Source organism: Mauremys reevesii, linkage group 13 (assembly GCF_016161935.1).
Source record: "Mauremys reevesii isolate NIE-2019 linkage group 13, ASM1616193v1, whole genome shotgun sequence".
Lineage (NCBI taxonomy): Eukaryota > Metazoa > Chordata > Testudines > Geoemydidae > Mauremys > Mauremys reevesii.
This window is the reverse complement of record NC_052635.1, coordinates 36,534,840-36,554,868: the sequence shown is the minus strand read 5'-3', so window position 1 is coordinate 36,554,868 and position 20,029 is coordinate 36,534,840. Positions and strand designations below refer to the sequence as shown.

Below are 20,029 nucleotides of genomic sequence, written 5' to 3'. Positions count from 1 at the left end.
GCAATTCAGGGTTTCTGTTTCAAAGCACTATTCTAGTCAGTTCTGTTATATCCTTGGGGGCAGCCGGTTTAGGAAGAAATCACTTGAGGCCAGACAGCAGACAGCTAACAAAACTACCATTTTATTTACAGACACAGAGCTCACCCAACCGGCCGAAACAGGCTGGGCTATCCCCTAATAATCTAACTCAGTTGCCATAGCAACAAAAACCATGACAACCAAATACACAACAAGTTCAATTTCTTATGCCACGACCATCAGTGCTCTATATTATGAATACTTTGCACCGAGTGACTTGACTATATCTGCCGTGTGTGGATTCTTCCATCCTTTTCCCTTCCTCTCACCCAGGTAAGAACTGTAGGCGGCTTATTTTTTTCTATGCCATGCTTTGTGTTTTTATTGGTGAAGACAGGTTGAAGGAATGTGTCTTGCACTTGGAAGAAAAAGAGGTGCTGTTTGCAGGAGGTCTTAGATTTGATAGAAATTGGTTCCACAGTCTTGGACTGGTCCCTGATCTCACACATACATGAGCTGTACCTCTGTGGTAGATAATGCCTTAGGGCTGTGTTGCTATCCTATAATCTGGCCTGAATAAAGGACCCAGAGAGACAATTCACCCCCTGCTTCCCCCTCACTCTAGGGGGAGATTAACTGAATCAATTCTTTTCATAACACAATTGATTCCTTCTCCACACTGGCTCAGCTGTGCTGACTGGTGCATGGGAGCAGGCAGTGCCTTGCCTCTGCCCTTTTGCATCAGAGTAACCCCCTACAGTGCCTGCTTTCTCCTCAGTGTATGAACCAGGGATACTGGTAGACCCAGCAGGGCAGCATGGGGCTCGTTTACATCCCAAATTAGGGTGCCTTGCACCTTCTTACTCCATTCTATGCCTTATCCAGGCAGCTCATGAGCACACCGACGTGTGAGTACCCTATTGTACAATTCTTTACTTTTCTTTATTTACTGACAAGTCTATTCCAGCCGTGAAAGGTAAAGTGGCAGCAGGCATGCCACTGTACAGTAACTCATTCAGACATGGGGATGACACATCGTATGTTACAAGTGCTAATTTCTATTTGAAACCGCTAGTGAATTTTGATATTCAGGTTAAACCAAGCTAGAATCCACCTCTATTTCACTTATAGATCTCCACTGTGCTTACTTTAAAACAAACAACTGCACAGGGAACGGTTGATGTGCAATAAGACTGGAGCAAAACCTTTAAATGATAAAAGGCAAAGTACAGCACATGGAGGATATTTTCAGGAACAAAATTCTCATCTTCAGTTTACACACAAAGACAGACAGGGCAATGATATTTAATACCAAGGCACAGTCTTCTGGAATATGTCCAACAGCAATCCCTAAAAGTGGAAATGGCTTTTTGCAGAAACAATAAAGCCAGCTCTCTTGGGCAATAGGAAATAAGATGTTTTTGTTTGTCTAAAATATGAGCAGTGAAAATAAATAAATAATGGTGCTATATATAAAAATGTCATTCAGCTAATAAACTGCACTTTCTTCTTGATGGGATATTAAATACAACACTGTAGCTGTCTGATATTCTCCCATTTGCATTACCCTGCAGACACCACTTAGTTACATATATTTGTTTTATTATTCTTAGCATGCAATATTAATCTATTTCTGGTTAGTAATTAATTACTGTTACATATTTTCACTGCTCCATAGCCTTCTCAGGGGAAAGACTCTACCACACATTTAAGAAGAGCATTAATGTGTATTTATGTAGATGGACCCTCTGGAATAATTTACATTTTGTTAGGATGATTTCTGAGTCAAACATATCTGAATGGCTTTAAAAAAAATAATAAAAAAGCAAGACTAACAAAGTGCATGCAGTTAGGAATAAGGTTATTGGGGAATAAAAATGAAATAGTGTATCACAGTAAACCTGTCATCCTCTGGAAGCTCAGGCCCCAATCCTGCTCTCACAATCAGTGTTATTATACCAGCATAAAATTGGAGTAACAGAGTACTGAATCATCTACTTGCCAAAAGAAGTGCATGTTACATAACAGCTGTCAGTCTGTTTACTTGATTACTGTTAATCAGCAACAGATACAGAGCACAAGTGCTAGGAAATGAGGAGAGAGATCCGTCTCTCTCCTTCATGGGTATAAATCCTTTAGCTTCAAATATAGTTACTCCAGATTTATGGCCTGATCTAAGCCCACTGAAGTCAGTGTAAGTCTTGCCATTGGCTCTCATTGCACTGTGGGACAGGCAGCCCTTACAGTGGTATCTCTCTGAGCAGGTTTTAGCCTTACAGGTATAATGAATACCGTTTAAAGGTATACAATTCCCACTGAGATTAGTTACAGTGCAGTATTTCTAGAAAGTTCTACATCTCCTTATTGGACAGATCATCATCATGTTCTCACTTTCTGTTAGAATCGGTGCCCAGCCAAAGATAAATAAATAAATTGCTAGGATTGAATGAATTCAAATGTGACAGGGGAAATGATGGAAGTTAATGGAGAAAGTAACATTTCAACGATGAGGAGTGATAAATAACTATGTGGGTCACATGGAGCAACAATAATAGGAGTTAAATATCAGTTGTTCATCTTTCCTATAAGGAAGCTAAGTAAACCTTTTCCATCCCTAATCACATGGTCTCTGTTTCCTAACTTCATCTTATTTACTTTCTTCTTTGACCATTGAAACTAGAGTGCTGACATTACATTTGTTTAATCATCATAAATGCCTCTGGTGTCAACTCATGATTTATATAGACTGTGCAGGTAGCAATGTCTATAATTAAGGTTGCCCAACATTTACCATTATAAAACCCTGTTTTCAGCTGCTTCTAACTTTGTCAAACTTTGACCATTTGATTTGAAATTTTCCATGATTGTCTGCCTCAGGCTGATTTATTTGTTTGTTTATTTATTTTGAGTGAGGAGGGAAATTTCAGTAAAAAATGTTGAAATGTTTCTCAGAGCAAAGGTAGGGGAAAATACATTGTTATCCCATATTAAAAAAACAGCTTACAATTGTTTTGTTGACAATCTCTAGTGCTTCCATACTTTAGAGCAAGGACTTGAAATTTGGTAAGGGGAGTTGGGAGGAATGCCCTGGTATCCCTTTTGCTATCCCCATGAAAACCCACCCATATTTGACCAAGTTATGAGCCTCTGCAAATCTCAGTCTGCACATGCTCAGTAGAGACTTGTTAGAGTTAGGCAGCTAAATTCTCCAGAGTCTGACTTCACTGGGCAGGCTTAAGTCCCTCACATCTCCTACTTGTGACTGGATGCCCCATCCCCACAGAGTGACTGAGCATGGTCCATCCCAGTGCTACACTGGATTTTCCCTGTAAGTGCACCCCCGCAGTAACCAGGGACCACTGTGGTACCAGCCACTGAAGCACAGAGCAGGGAGATTGTGGCATTCTGTTACTTTCTTTTCTTTTTCAACAAAGATAGTAACAGAACGCCACTAGCCATCACCTTCAGCCCCCAACTAAAACCTCTCCAGCGCATCATCAAGGATCTACAATGTATCTTGAAGGACGATCCCTCACTCTCACAGGCCTTGGGAGACAGGCAAGTCCTTGCTTACAGACAGCCTCCCAACCTGAAGCAAATACTCGCCAGCAACTACATACCACACAACAAAAACACTAACCCAGGAACGAAACCCTACAACAAACCCTGGTGCCAACTCTGTCCACCTATCAATTCAAGGGACACCATCATAGGACCTAATCACATCAGCCACGCCATCAGGAGCTCGTTCACCTGCATATCTACCAATGTGATATATGTCATCATATGCCAGCAATGCCCCTCTGCCATGTACATTGGCCAAACCGGACAGTCTCTATGCAAAAGAATAAATGGACACAAATCTGTCATCAGGAATTATAACATTCAAAAACCAGTAGGAGAACACTTCAATCACTCTGGACACTCAATAACAGACTTAAAAGTGGCAATTCTTCAACAACAAAAACTTCAAAAACAGACTCCAACGAGAAACTGCAGAACTGGAATTAATTTGCAAACTGGACACCATCAAATTAGGCCTGAATAAAGACTGGGAGGGGATGGGTCACTACAAAAACTAATTTCCCCTTGCTGATACTCACACCTTCTTCTCAACTGTTTGAAATAAGCCACCTTGTTTACACTGGCCTCATTAACACTACAAAAGTGATTTCCATCCCTTCTTGTCAACTGTTGAGAATAGCCCACTTCCACCTTAACTGTATTAACTCATTAGCAGTGACCCCCTCACTTGATAAGGCAACTCCCATCTTTTCATATATTGTGTATTTATACCTCCCTACTCTATGTTCCACTCCATGCATCTGATGAAGTGGGTTTTAGCCCATGAAAGCTTATGCCCAAATAAATTTGTTAGTCTCTAAGGTGCCACAAGGACTCCTGGTTGTTTTTGCTGATACAAACTAACACAGCTACCACTCTGAAACCTGTTACCAGCCAACATTTTGCCATTTCTATCCCACTACGCAGGGCCAGGCTCACAGAGGATACTTCTCCTCCCAGCTTCTTTGGTGATAGGTCTCCTCTTTTATTCAGGCAGTCCCGGAGTACCACTCTGATCTGGGCATAGTCCTGGGCAGCCACCACATCAAGGTATTTATACACAGTGGAACAGTCATATACAAGATGAGGAACTGGCCCTTAATGCAGTACTCTTGTTTAAAGGACAAGAACATTTGTTTTTGTTCACAATGAGCACAAACTATTACAGGTTGAATTTGAAAAGATCGTCACTTGAATTCTAGGTGAAAGTATTAAACTGTGACATTGATGTCTATAAATAATGAAAAACTCTTTCCAACAATTATTGAAATAAAATGCACTGTGTCCTAATAACAGCTTTTAGAGGCATGCATCTTTTAAAAGGCCAGAGTGCCAAAACATTAATTTTACATCCTAATGGATTCCTGTACGTAAATGAAGTACTCTAAAAAAAAAGTTTAATATGCAGTTCTGCTCTGGAAAATGTCTCAGTAAAAATGGCAATGTGAGGTTCCTTAATAGTGTTTAAATGGCTTTCTTTAACATTTGTTCAGTTTACTAGTAAAATGTTTTTTTCTAGATTCCAGCCTTGAAAACTCCTTTTTGCTCATCATCACTGGTAATAAAGATTCTGTGGTCCAAATTCACCCCTCTCTTACCCTATGAAACCCCATTGTCTGCCCTACAGCTGCTTATAATTTTTCATTGAAATGGGGAGAATGGAGGAGGGAGCAAAAATACATTTTTAACCAAAACTTTTCATAGAAAATTGTTTCCACCAAAAAAACTAACAGATTTTTTGTTTCCCCCTTTTTCTTCTTTCTTTCCTTTCTTCACCCTTTCAGATAAAAAGGCAAAAATAATTTGTTTTGTTTTTTTATTTAGTTAAAAAAAACAAAGTATTCAATAAAAAGTTTGGAATGAAACTTTTTTTCATTTTGTTTGAAATGTTTTGCCGAAAATGTATAGTGTTTTTCAAATAGTCCAGCTTCCTTCAAGATATTGAACTTCATATTACACGTCAATAGGAGGTGAGGGTATTGAGTGCTTCTGCATATGAGGACCGTACACCTGTGCAATCCCATTCAGGAAAACCTTTCGTCTCACATGTGGAACTTGATTAATGATTCTGAAAATGATGGGAGAGTCAGAATAGAATCCATCTCACTTTCCCACAGCTGTATTGGCTCTGCAGTGCTAACAGGAGGAAAAAAGTAGTCACAATTATTTATTGTTATTAAAGCAAACAGCTAAGACTCTGAATAGGCACAGGGAGTCGGTCTATGACATAATTATTTCTACACAGTCACATTAGAACTGCTTTTGGGAGCTGATTATGATTTCTCAGTGCTGTATTTGAGGGCCTGCAGATAACTAAGAGTGCAATTTGTGCCATTTAGATGTCTAAATACTCAATTTGCATGTCCTAGTCATTTAAATGGCATCAGTTGCACCTCTAAATAACAAAGAGGCCCAGTGAAGTATAGTTTGAAAATCAGGCCCTTAGCTTGGAAGATAATTATTTTGAGTGTGTAAGAGTGTGACACCAAAAGTACTGGTATGATGCTGGTCTTTAAGTCCTGGCCCTAGTCAAATGACATAAGCTATAGTTAGAAAAGTTTATATTGTAGCCCCCATGGCGGGGGTTGGTATGCACTGACTTTAGTAAAAGCTGTTCAAAGAGCACCCTGCCTTTTCTGAACTATTAACGGGAAACTGATCCAGTAACTCTGATCATACATGCAATATTGATCTATTCTCTAAAACATACATGTAACTGGAAAAATTCTGCAGCCTCTCCTGTTTAAGGAATAGTAATTATAGTGTACTGGATCAAAACTTTCATTAAACTGTCATAACTGAAGGTGGAGTCTGGCTCTAATCAAAACAAAAAACAAAACAACTTCTTAGATACAGTACTAGGAAAAAAATAGGGAAGATTGGAAATCGCAGTAGATAAAAATCAGTCAGATTATCTTTTTGATAAAGCCCACACATGACCTAAGAAAATTTGTGATAGTTATATGGAGTGTTGTTGTAGCCCTGTCGGTCCCAGGATATGAGAGAGACAAGATGCGTGAGGGGTAAGCTCGAAAGCTTGTCCCTCTCACCAACAGAAGCTGGTCCAAATTAAGATACTTCTTCAACCACCTTATCTCGCTGTGATAGTTACTCAATCTGGAGCTCATGTCAGAAAGTGCTAATAATGAGTGAACACTACTTATGGTTTCCCTGAGGAGCACTGCAGATAGAAAAATGTATCTCATTAGATGAACTGAAGTGAGAAGTGCTTCATGGTCAACTTACTATACTTTTTAAGAGAATGAGAACTTTTTAGGTTCTACTAGAGGTTTCTAGGCTAAAATAATTAATTCATTACGGGTCTAATTTTGAAAAAGTCAGGTGTGAAATTACTGTGATTGAGAGTGCAAGATGATATTCACACACAAAAATGGACAGCTATGCATTTAATGGGTCATTTGAGCAGGCAAATGCCTATTTTGTGAGTGAAATATTTTCAATTGCTTGTGTAAATTGGCCACAAAATCATGTATAGATTTTTCCATGCACAATTTTGCACCTGCAGGGCCTGTATATTGAACAGAGCTGTTATTTGTGTGAAATGCCAGTGTTGCAGAATGCAAGTTTTAGCCCACACAGAAAGCAATAAACTCAAGAAAAATATATGTCTATATTCTACCTCCATATTTGTTATATTAGGATTCAACATAGCTTTGAAATAGAACAGAATACTTTATAAAAACAGTCAGAGATACAAAAATTAATATATTTTTAAACAAATAAATGAGTGTACTGCTCTTAAAAATGAGCGAGTAGTTATGCTTACCTTGAACCATGCTAAGGAGCAGTTGGTGCGCATTCTTCCCCATCACATTTTGGCCCAGGCTTCTCAGTTTTGTCTTGCTATTCTAGTCTAAGCTATTTCAACATGAACAAATGGGCAGAGGGAACAGCAATATCAATTTCATTTTTTGTCCTACTCATGCTATAAACTTAGGATTGGAGAAGAGAAGTTAACATCTTTGCTGCTCATCATCTGTTTCGCTACGCATGCTGCCATATTCCACTGATCTATTATTCTGTTGGCCATCATGGAATACCATGGCATATCTGGATACCTTGTACATTCATCTGTGTTGGAAGTGTGTTTTGGCTGAAATTCCTAACATGTCAATAGAAGTAAATTAGTGCACTAGTCTGTTTGATGCTACCCCAACATTATTCCAGCATCTGTGGTGCAATGAGATATTCATGACATCTCTGGCATGTTCTGTGAATTAACTTGCTCCCAAATGCAAATCTTTTCATTAACCATCCTAGTACAGAGGATTATGCTGGCACCAGCAATGCCATTCTTTCTCATTCTATCCTTTATTACACATGGCCCCCTTTTAAGGCAGCTAATTAGATAAAAATCAGATAAAAGAAATAATCTAAAGTCTACTTAATTCTCTTATTCATACAGTCGAATGGATTAGAGAGAATATTTTGGTTTCCATAGAAACAGACAACCTCACTGAACTTATTACTGGTCACTTGCCCTTTGCTGTGAAGAAATGTAAAAAAGTTACTTTCTTCACTACTAATACATCTCATAACAATGTATTAACAACCGTCTTGGGGAAGAGGACAAGTCCTTGCCTCCTCACCCCATGTTTAAATTAAAATAGGTTATTGCTTCAAAGTAAGGTGTTGGCTCTATCTTCCATCCTGTGCTTTTTTGTAGTAATAGTAGCAGCAGCAGCACAGCATGGTTGTTGAACGCAACACAAAATGATAATCTAAATGCTAACAAGTTGCCATTAAGGAATGAGGCCCATTTTCAAAGCACAAGTAATCCCTGACATACCATAAAACATGATATTTTATTCACTCCCTGGATACATTATCAATTCAATTCCTCTTCAAAGCAGTCTGGACTCAAGCACCTTATCGCAAGTGTTTTACTACTGAGTAGTTCAGTAATTAGTTTACACTGTTAAAACTATGTGTGTGTGCATGCTCTGAGTAGTTGTGTTTATGAAGGGTGGGGCTGGGTTGAGAAACGCATTAAAAACTAGTTCTCCGGTAGATGAATCACTCTACCTTTGTGCTCCCAACCTCCTCCTTGGAAGCCTGAAATAAAATGATTAAAGGCAATGGACCATTATAGCGAAATCTCTACAATAGGCTACCCTTATTAGGCAACCTCCAGCCTGAGAAACGACCTCAAAGGATCCACAGACGTATTGAGTACAATTCTTCTCTAGTTTCACAAGAAGATCGTTTTTGTTAAAACGGCCCATTCTTTGGTCATCTTTTCTATGGTTTGGCAAGGCTTCTCTATGGGTAAATTAAAACAAAAAACGTACTGAAATGAATATGCAGCCATTCAAGACTTCCTGGCTATCATCACACTGCTCTGCTTGGCTACCTAGACCCTCATGGCAAAAGCAGGGCTAGAATTCAGATTGTCCTCCAAAATACACTGAGCTAAAGGAGAGCATTCAGTTACTGCCTACACTATAGGGCCTATTGAATATAGCTGTGAATGCTGAAACTAAAGGTAAAACTTTTTGTTGGAACTATTGGTAATAGTAAAAAAAAAGAGTTTTGAACAAGTGTATTCAATAGTGGCAGTGAACTCCAGATGCAAGAAGTGAAAATGCTGATTGCCTTTAAAAATGGGTCTGAGACCCAAAACTCCACATTCAGGAATATCCCCAAATTTTGAAGCCGTTCACATTTGAATCTGAATGTTGTGGTTCCTAGGCCCAGTTCTAATTCATCTATACATTGGAAGCAGGGGTGCGAGGTTCTGCCCACTATAAAGGGGAAACCTTTTTTTTATTACTATTATTATTTTAGTGACTTCTGCCTAAATTGCTGCAATTTGCATTTTTGTCTGAACTTTTATAGGCATGTTTCAGCTAAAGGAAGGGATTTAGGAATGAAGAGCATGACTACTGCCAACAAGCTCATGCACTACTTTCCTCTGTCACTGACAAGCTGCAGGAGCTAAAGTTATTCTGGGTCTAAACAGTGACACGGGAAAATAAATGACAGCAGAAACATAGCCAGGTATTCCGCTCAGTCTGAGAGGTCAGGAGAGCATTTGCAGTATCGCCAATCTATTGGGAATGCACTCCTAGAGCCCCTAAATAGCTCATTTTGTATAAGGAATAGAAGTGGTGGAGGTAGATAAGTCTTAAGTCAGTATCACTGTTAGTCTTTAAGGTGCCACAAGTACTCCTGTTCTCTTTGCGGATACAGACTAACACAGCTGCTACTCTGAAAACTGGTAAACGTAGACTCCCTCCAGCTATACAGATCACTCTATACAGCATCAGCAGCCCCCCGTGCCACTGTCAGAGTATTATTTCTGGCTGTGAACTGGCCCCAGCACTGAGCAATGTTTTACCTTGAAATGATCCAGTCATTCTTGTCTTCTCCTTTGACTGCAACAATAAGGAATCTGATCTATCAGAAATGATTTCCTGCTGTTGTAGCAGCAGGGCTTTTGTTGCTACCTGCTAGAATTTCTGTAGCAAGGAACAGTAATGGTGACAGAGACATCAATGAGAGAATAGCATTGTAGCTTACCGTAGTTCCTCTTGACAGAATAGCTGCTCTCCAGACCATAATTGCCCACTCCCAGCTAATGGTCACAGAACTACTGGACACTTCACAGAGTCACTGCAGGCTTGGGCAGGGATTGTGTGCTGCTTTACTTGTGGGGGAAAAAAACCCTGTGATAAGCAAGAAGAGCGGAGAAAATCCTCAGGGTGTTCAAATTACACTGGGTTAAAAATCACAGAATTATACAAAAAATATTTAATTGTAGTCTATAAAAATCAGTATCTAGCAAAAACATAGGGCTAGAACCAGGCCAAGTCCCTTTGCACTGCTGGAATCTCCCAATTGCCTGTATGCCAAACATTCCCAGCTTTCTGACAACAGGGGGTGTCCCAGGGTAGGCTGACTGTGGAAGTGTGCATGACCAGAGCACAGTGGGCTGGTGATCTTGGGCTGACACAGGGTATGACTACACTGGAATTAAAGACCTGCAGCATGTCCGTGGCTAGCCTTGGTCAGCTGACATGGGCGCAGAGGACTCAGGCGGCAAAGGCTAAAAATTGCCTTGCAGATGTTTGGGCACCAGCCTGATCCCAAATGTCTGCACAGGAATTTTTCAGCCCCGCAGCCTGAGTGCTGTGAGCTTGCATCAACTGATCTGGGCCAGTCGCCAGTGTTTAAATGCTGTGTACACGTACCCAGAATGGCTTCTAAGGGACTATTCCAGCCAGCATAAGCAAGAGCAGCCCTGATTTTTTGCACTAAATTGTGCCAATGACCCAGCTAGCTCCACTTGTTTCTTGGATTCGAGAGGTAAGAAAGTGAGATATAAAGTCACTTCTGCCCCTCATCCAGGTGCACCAAGTGGATCTCTGTCACACCTTAGGGTCTAGCCCATAATATTTATATATAACTAAGTTAAATGCCAACTAACAATAATAATTCAGTGATTATACAACAGCCATAATTTTATGAACCATACTTTTGAAGTTCCCTTAAACCAGTCACTAAAATTCAGACTGTTTTATGCATTGACATTTTCAAGCCCCAGAGATTATTATTTTAAAATCTCAAAGATGCTAATGATAGTCACATACAGTTAGAGAGAACATAGGAGAAAATACTGCATAATTTTGGTATGCACTGAAACAATTTAACCTACCAGTTGCTGACAGAAGCATCACTTACCAATTAGGCGTGACTCTGATCTGAGCTTTGCCTCACTAGTGTGAGGCCTTTAATTTCTGTAACTCGCTAGCTCGCCTCAGCAAATCAATAGAGCCCTTGTGAGGAATAGTATGCAGCTCCTCAGTGCAGCCTCTTCAAATGGGTTGTCGTGACAGTGCTCATTTAGAGTAGAACTTGTCATGTGACAATAGCAAAATATCACATTAACCCAAGAAACCGTTGCCTTATTTTAATATGTTTCCTTGTTCAGCGCTAGAGTTACTTTCTTTTAGCATTGAACAAGGAACTGTGAGAAGGCAAAGGTACTCAACTTGAAGGATCATGAACAGGTCATGACCACTCTGACCTTCCCATATTGGAAGGGCCATCCCAGTTAAATGGGAGGGTGTTTGCAGGGTGGTGATGGATAGGGGTGGCGGGAGGTTCCAGTGTGGAAGTTGTTGACAACCATTGGAATAAGGCAGCGATTCTCAAACTGTGGGTTTGGACCCCAAAGTGAGTCACAACTCTGTTGTAATGGGGTCACCAGGGCCGGCATTAGACTTGCTGGGGCCAAAGCTGAAGCCTGAGCCCCACCACCTAGGGCTGAAGCTGAAGCTTGAGCTCCACTGCCCTGGGCAGTGGTACCCAGGCTTTGCCCCCTCCCCCTACTGGAGGCAGCAGGGCTTGGGTGGGCTTAGGCTTGGTTCCCACCCACCCACCTCCCTGCCAGGGTCATGTAATAATTTTTGTTGTCCAAAGGGGGTCGCAGTGCAATGAAGTTTGAGAACCCCTGGAATAAGGAAAATAGTATTATCCCTAAAGTTTCTCTCTCTCTCTCTTTGCTCTACTGTACAGCTTCTCCCAGATGCCTCCTGCCTGGATCCCTGCCATAGTTATTTTTTTTAAAAAGACCTCATAGACCAGCCTAAACTTTTTAAAAGCCTCCCATCAAACTAACACCTCTGATTTTACAAAGAAATTGACACCTTGAGCAAAGTGTTTCATTGATCCATTGATTAACAGCAGTCAGAAGCATGCTAACAGATGTTACACACAGCACTTACTGCAATAATTAGTTGTAACAACAAATGTATTTAAATTAAAGCTGTAGAGAAATTAATACCATTGCAATTAGGCGCTAAGGGCCCTCTGAAACATTACAGTTTGCAACTTGTTAATACTTGTTTCATCATTTCCCTCCCCCGTCTACAGTAAGAGTGGTAATAAGTAACTGAGGAGTCAGATCTTTTAGTTCATTGGCACTCATATATGAAAGATTGTTTTGTGGGAATCCCTTTGCTGCCTTGATAAGATGGTTGAAGCTCTATTTCTGGGGAGATGGGGGTGAGAGGCAGTGTTACCAGTGAGGGAGAAGGTCAGAGCAGAGAAAATACTTCATAATAAATAATGTCAATGAAGTTAGCCTCTGTCAGGGTTCCCTCTCCACTCTAAACTCTAGAGTACAGATGTGGGGACCCGCATGAAAGACCCCCTAAGCTTATTTCTACCAGTTTATGTTAAAAACTTCCCCAAGGCACAAATTCCTTCCTTGCCCTTAGTATCGCTGCCACCACCAAGTGATTTAAACAAACATTCAGGAGGGCCACTTGGAGCCCTATCTCCCCTAAAATATCCCCCCAAACCCCTACACCCACTTTCCTGGGGAGGCTTGAGAATAATATCGTAACCAATTGGTTACAAAGTGAGCACAGATCAACCCCCCTGGGTCTTTGGGACACTGAAAAACAATCAGGTTCTTAAAAGAAATTTATTTAAAAAAAAAAAGATAAAAGAATCACCTCTGTAAAATCAGGATGGAAGATAACTTTACAGCGTAACAAAAAGATTCCAAACACAGAGGATTTCCCCTCTAGGTAAAACTTTAAAGTTACAAAAACAGGGATAAACCTCCCTCTTAGCACAGGGAAAATTCACAAGCTACAATAAAAGATAATCTAATGCATTTCTTTGCTATTACTTACTATTTCTGCAATATTAGATGCTTAGTTCAGATATGGCTTAGGGAGATGTATTCTCCCTGCCCTGGTTCCTTGCTGACTCGAAGGGAACAAAGGAACCCAAAAAACAAAAACCTTCCCCCACCGATTTGATAGTATCTTCTCCCCTTATTGGTCCTTTTGGTCAGGTGCCAACCAGGTTATCTGAGCTTCTTAACCCTTTACAGGTAAGGAGAGATTTTATGCTACCCTTAGCTGTATGTTTATGACAGCCTCACTTTATGCTCATGGATATACTGTGCTCAGATCACAATTTTCTGGAATGTGTTCATTCAGATATTTTACCCTATCTACTAATTGTGAATATTCCAAACTGGAACTGCTCTGTTTACTTAATAACTGGCCAGATAAATCATGTGGTATTGTTTCCCTTCCCTGACTGGAAGAATTGACATGAAGACTTGTTTAGATGAATTTAATATGCTATTTTGGTGACCCTTGCACATGTGAAATTGAAATGAGCCTTCTGCAAAGATTTGTACCATTAAAACTTGATTGTGGATAATGAAAACAACAGGAACTCAAACATGGCAAAAGCTGAAAATACAAATAAATATTCAATGAAATGTTTGTATTGTTTGCCCAGTTCTACATGAGATAGAGAGCTGAATGAGACATACATATGTAGCAGCTGCTCTTTAATCTAGACAAATAATTGGACCAGATTATTTTCCCACATACATTCAGTGGGGGCCAAGACAGTGCAACCCCACTAGATGGAAGTGAAAGCATAAACTGATACATACTTATTAGTCTCTTATCTGCATGAGGATCAGAGTCACACTGTCTTGGGAGACAGACCAGTCCTCGGTTACAGACAGCCCCCCAACCTGAAGCAAATACTCATGAGCAACCACACAACAAAAACATGAACCCAGGAACCTATCCTTGCAACAAAGTCTGATGCCAACTCTGTCCACATATCTATTCAAGTAACACCATCATAGGACCAAATCACATCAGCCACACCATCAGGAACTCGTTCACCTGCACATCTACCAATGTGATATATGCCATCATGTGCCAGCAATGCTCCTCTGCCATGTACATTGGCAAAACCAGACAGTCTTTATGCAAAAGAATAAATGGACACAAATCTGACATCAGGAATCATAACATTCAAAAACCAGTAGGAGAACACTTCAATCTCCCTGGTCACTCAGTAACAGACTTAAAGGTGGCAATTTTGCAACAGAAAAGTTTCAAAAACAGATGCCAGCAAGAAACTGCTGAACTTGAATTAATATGCAAACTAGATACCATTAACTTAGGCTTGAATAGAGACTGGGAATGGCTGGGTCATTACACAGATTGAATCTATTTCCCCATGTAAAGTATCCTCACACCTCTTGTCAACTGTCTGAAATGGGCCATCTTGATTATCACTATAAAAGGGTTTTTTTCTGCTGATAATAGCTCATCCTAATTAATTGGCCTCTTAGAGTTGATATGGCTATGTCCACCTTTTCATGTTCTGTATGTGTATATATATATATATATATCCTTACTATATGTTCCATTCTATGCATCTGAAGAAGTGGGCTGTAGCCCACAAAAGCTTATGTTCAAATAAATTTGTTAGTCTCTAAGGTGCCACAAGGACTTCTGTTCTTTTTACTGTTTTTATAATAAATGAAAAATGTATGTCAGCTCTAGACGCTCAATTTCTAGTTTTCACACATGCAGCCTCCTCAACATTTCACGAGCTATGCTCTTTATCCATTTATCTGCTATGGATATGAAACTTGTGTGATGCTGGCAAACCCAGTGCCAGCTCTGGCCAAGGTCGTAGGTGTCAGCTAAGAACTGTCAGACTCAAAGCTGGAAACGAAACCAGCTCACCTGTATGTTAATTTTGTTCAAAATAGGCATTAATCTTATAAGAATATATTTAGTGTTTAGACTCTGCAATGTAAGTTGCTGCATGCATTAATCTCACTGGTAATGTCTGAATTCCACGCTATAAGGGAATATGTAAGTTTGGCTTTATGACTTTGAAAATGTTTGCTCTGAACTTGTGAACCCAGGCATAGGAATCATCCTCCCTCCCCCACACTCCCCATCCAGGAGGACTATCAAAAGTTAAAACAACGAGGAGTACTTATGGCATTTAGAGACTAACACATTTATTTGGGCATAGACTTTTGTGGGCTAAAACCCACTTCATCAGATGCATGGAGTGGAAAATATAGTAGGCAGGTATATATACACAGTACATGAAAAGATGGGGAAGAGCTGAGAAAGAAAAAAAAAGGAAAATCAGCTGTTGCCACCAGCTAATTAAACAACATGAGCACACACCTCTTAAGACAGAAAAATCCAATTCTGTTCTTAAAAAAGGTAAACTTTATTAATAAAAAAAAGAAATAAAATACATCTGGAAACTCAGGCTGTTGCTAGATTTCAAAAGAGCGATTACAAGGATTAAGCACCAAGAATAGCTTTCTTGCGGTCCAGTTTAAAGCTTACAAATAAAATAGAAGCACCTGGGGTTAGCACAGAGGAGTCCACAAGCCATAAAGAAATAAAAAGAGATAAACCTAATTGCATCTTTCTAGACATTCCCTGATCTATTTACATATCTGGGGCTTTATATGACTAGTTCCTAGGTATGATACTGATGATTTTTTCATACCTGGCCCAAGCTTCTCACAGCATAGCTCTGCCCTGTCTGCCTTTCCCCGAGAGAACAGCCACAGACAGAGAAAAGGGGAGTCTTTGTTTCAATTTTAAAAAGTTCTAGCCTTCCCAGTGGCTCTTTTGGCCAGCTGCCCACTCACTTCATTTTACCTTTGCAGAGCAGTGAGACTTTTTAACCTTTTACTGGTAGAGCAATTAGAGAACAGCTACTAAAAGGGATTTTATAGCTAATGGCTGGCTTGGTGTCCATAAAAGGGAGCTCCCACAATTCACTGGGAAAGAATCACAATGAACTGTGACATGAAGAAGAGCTCCATGTAGCTCGAAAGCCTGTCTCATTCCCCAACAGAAGTTGGTCCAGTAAAAGATATTATGTCATCCACCTTGTCTCTCTTAACAGTTATGAGATTTACCCTCAGTAATCCTGGCATCACATGCGGGTGAGTGCAGCACCAGTGAGGACTCAGTAACTCAGGTCAGGTTTGCCATGTGCTGTTCTTACTTGGGCTGAGCTAACCCAACGCAGGGGCTGAACACTTGAGCTAACTGCAGTGAAGATATATACCGTAAGTGTGACAGTGAAGAGAGGAAAACTTAGGACTGTACATAGTATTTCAGCTACGGGCTCTTACTAATCTTATTTGAGTCCACTTGTGTGTATTTAGTATTCATGTTGTGTAATTGTTCACATAGGATTGTTTCTGCTCCCTGTCTGCATCACTACTGGAGGTTTTGAAACAGGACAATAACAAACAATGAATAATGAACTTTTTCAACACTTTTATGTATGAATCACCATTTGTGCTAAAATTCCTGGAATTTTCAGAATATGCAGACAGACACTTTAATGGATGCCTGGCAGACATCTGAATGCACAGGAATAGCAAATATAATGACCACTTGAAACCCAGCTAACAGAGCTATGTTTTTAATCAATAAAGTATTTACAACTCTTTTTTTACTATTTCAGCTCATTTTAAAAGCAACGCTCTTGATCTTGTTACACTCACTTTCCCACAAGTGAGCAATGTAAACATATTTTTAAAGCTATAAAACTTGTAACAATGAACAAGATGTGAGGATGTTTGCTCTGATCAGCCACGTGTCTGTTTCAGACACACTCTCTCTTCCAATGTCTGTACTGAGCCTAGTAAAATGGGCCTCCACATCTTGATCAAGGCCTTTACGTGCTACAAATACATGATTAATGATAAATAAAATAAATTATTCTTCAGACTTTCATCAGGGGATTTTTAATGAATGTTACCAAAGCAATATAAGTATTATCCCCCATTATATAGCTTGGGAAACTGAAATTTAAATGAGTAAATAAGTCACTTCTGAACAATTCAGTGGCAGGGTTGGGAACAAACACTAGAGGCGAAATCCTGACCCTTTTGAAGTCAATGGCAAAGCTTCCAATGGAGCCACGATTTCACCCAAGAAATCCTGAGTCCCCGTCCATTAGTTGAACTATTTTATTATTGAGTTTTCTGCATAATTCACCACGTTAGGTGCCTTCATAACACAGAGGAAGACACAGTCCCTGCCAAAAGAATGCCCAACCTAAGAAACATGTTGCCTTTTCCTCAGGGCTCTGGCAGTGGAATTTACTGTAGCATTTTCTATTTCCCTATTCAATAAAATGACTCAAATACTTATGTTGCCCCATGATGGATTGATTTCAGAAATGAAAGCTTAGAAGTTCTTTTTCTGTGGTTGTGCTGCTGCTGTTGCTGTGTTTCTGTTTTGTCTAAAACATGAAGTGAGAGTTATTAAAGAGCTTGCTCCCTATTAATAATAATTATAATCAGACTGAAAGCCCATTGTGTGTGTTTGCTTCAGTGTGGGTGGTTATCTTTTATGCTGCTTTGAAGTCAAATGCCTGCACAGACACAGTTTCTGAGGCATCACAGTGAGTCTAAGCTACTGAAGATCTAAACCTGCTCCGACCACCTTGTTCACTGCAGCTTGAATCCCTATTAACTTTCAAAACACTTTTTTTTCCTGGAAAGAGAGAGAGACACAGATGTAAAAGTGACATAAATGAACTATGTCCCATGGCAGTGAGTTTGGATGATGAGGTGGTCAAAGGAGAGACAGCATGTGAAAAATAAAAAGATGTTCCCTGAGTTGCTTACCATAAGCATGTTTGTGGATAACTTGCAACTGAGATACTGAATTATTCAGAAAGACTATATTCGCTCAAGTAGCAGGATCTGGCCTAGTTCTGATGATAACTTCCTATGCTCAGTCTTTTGGATGGTGTCCATTGTTCAACAAGGATGAAGGCCAAGTCAGAGTTCAGTACTTGAGTTTGTGTAAAGTCTCATGCACTGTAATTACAAGATTTTTTGCCCCAGGTACCTGAAATTTTAAGTGGTGTAAATATTGCAAGATCAACTGTCTGGTGACATTTCTGCCATCTTACCAGCCATTCTGGGAAAACGCTCTCCAAGTTTTCACTTTCACAACTGTCAGGCATGCCCATGACTCTTAAATAGTAATATTATTCCTGTCTATGATTCCTTACCCGCAGCACAGATACTTCTCCCTTCATATCATTCACTTTCATCTCTGAGTTCCACTTTTCTTGTCAGCCCCTGGAATCACCTCCTGCAGACAGTCAAATCTGGAATTAATCATCTCAGAAAGGTTTTCTTTTATTACTGTCCAAGTCACATACCCTAAAGGATCTGGAAGAGAAAAACAATGACTGCAACTGCATCAGAGTCTTAATAACCCAGTAGTACTTCTCACTCACACCTATCCAGTTTAGTATTACACATAAAGGGAGCTTTCTCATTTGTGATGGGTAAATGTCACAAGGCTGTGTTTGGTACAGTTATGCAAGTCTCGAAGTTTGGTCACATAAGTGCCATCTTGATAACGTGTTGGAGAGTGGTCACAAGTGAGGTGACTGTACAAGGTCGAGACTCTTTGAACCCTCTCTGAACTGGAGAATCTTTGCACAAGCCTTGAATAGGCTGGCATGTAAAGGGAACTTAGAACATTCCAAGGGCTGAAATACTGCATTATCAGTCACATGTATCCAGTAGGTCAAAAGTTCCATATAAGGGAAGCGGAACATCTTCCAGCCTAGAATCTGAGCTAGTGAATCCAGTCCAAATCCCTCCCAATTGCTGTAGCAATGTGAGGGATGTGAAATTCATCCCATCTGGACCCACATTAAAAAAACCAACAACCAACACACAACTTTGATCTGAGCAATCCTGAACTCTGTGGAATACCAGATGTAGATCTGAATTTTGCAGCTTGCACCCATCTCTAATCTCAACTTCCTAGTTTTCCAAAACCAGGAGAGAAATTTTGTATGAACGTGATTTTCTTATATTATTTCAGCTCTCCCACTTCCAATCCTGGTCAAGACCTTAAAGTACAGAGACAGTCTTCCTCTTTGCATCAATCTCATCAAATGGGGTTTGCTATACAAATCCTTTCCCTGCAAAGTGCCCTGTTCAATGTGCCATACCCTCTATCACATCACATGCTAACATGTCTTCCATTATGACATTCACCACTTCTTGGGTCAGCCTATCTGAAATCCAGAGAAAGTCTGAAAATGAAAAGAAAGTTATCTTCACAGTTTTAAACCACAAAAAAGAATTAGGGTCAGATTTGGTTTGTGTGACATTTCAGTTTCATTCTTATTTTACTTAAAATGGTACCCACTTACCTTGCCTCTTCCATCTGCCAGTCTTTAGAAAGACACTGACATAGGAATCTATGCATGAAATAGTATACTGTGTTTTGTGTCGGGTCTTCCATTTTTTTAAACCTTTATTTAGAAAAGTATTGTAATGGTCATTAATTCCTACTGAGCTCCATTACGTTGACAATCATCAGATGCCTTGAAAGGGCAAAGTGTTCCAAGCAATGTTCACAATTCAGGTTTGAGAGAATCTGTGTTGCTCTCATTATTCAATATATAACAATGAAGTATTTCGGGTACTTCAAAAATATTTCTCAGTAACAGAAAGTGTTTTAAAAACTGTTAGAACCTGGCAAATTAGCTTTAAAAATCTTTAGAAAGAGACAGAGAGACTGCAGTGTTTACTGCGGAAGAATCTTCTTCAGTCATC

The 20,029-nt window shown here is 39.9% G+C and overlaps 2 long non-coding RNA genes across 5 annotated transcripts in view; one reads left to right on the top strand and one right to left on the bottom strand.

The window, feature by feature from the left end:
• The first annotated feature begins 227 nt into the window (after positions 1 to 227).
• Positions 228 to 20,029, top strand: part of LOC120380590 — a 54,722-nt gene continuing 34,920 nt past the window's right edge. For all 4 annotated transcript variants that reach the window (XR_005587827.1, XR_005587826.1, XR_005587828.1 and 1 more), the window contains exon 1: positions 228 to 351. This is a non-coding gene — a long non-coding RNA (uncharacterized LOC120380590). The remainder of the gene's footprint in view (positions 352 to 20,029) is intronic.
• LOC120380592 lies at positions 5,512 to 18,559 on the bottom strand. Its single transcript, XR_005587830.1, has 4 exons — positions 18,460 to 18,559; positions 10,126 to 10,271; positions 7,370 to 7,461; positions 5,512 to 5,718 (listed from the first exon to the last, which is right to left on the bottom strand). It is a non-coding gene; the product is annotated as an uncharacterized LOC120380592 (long non-coding RNA).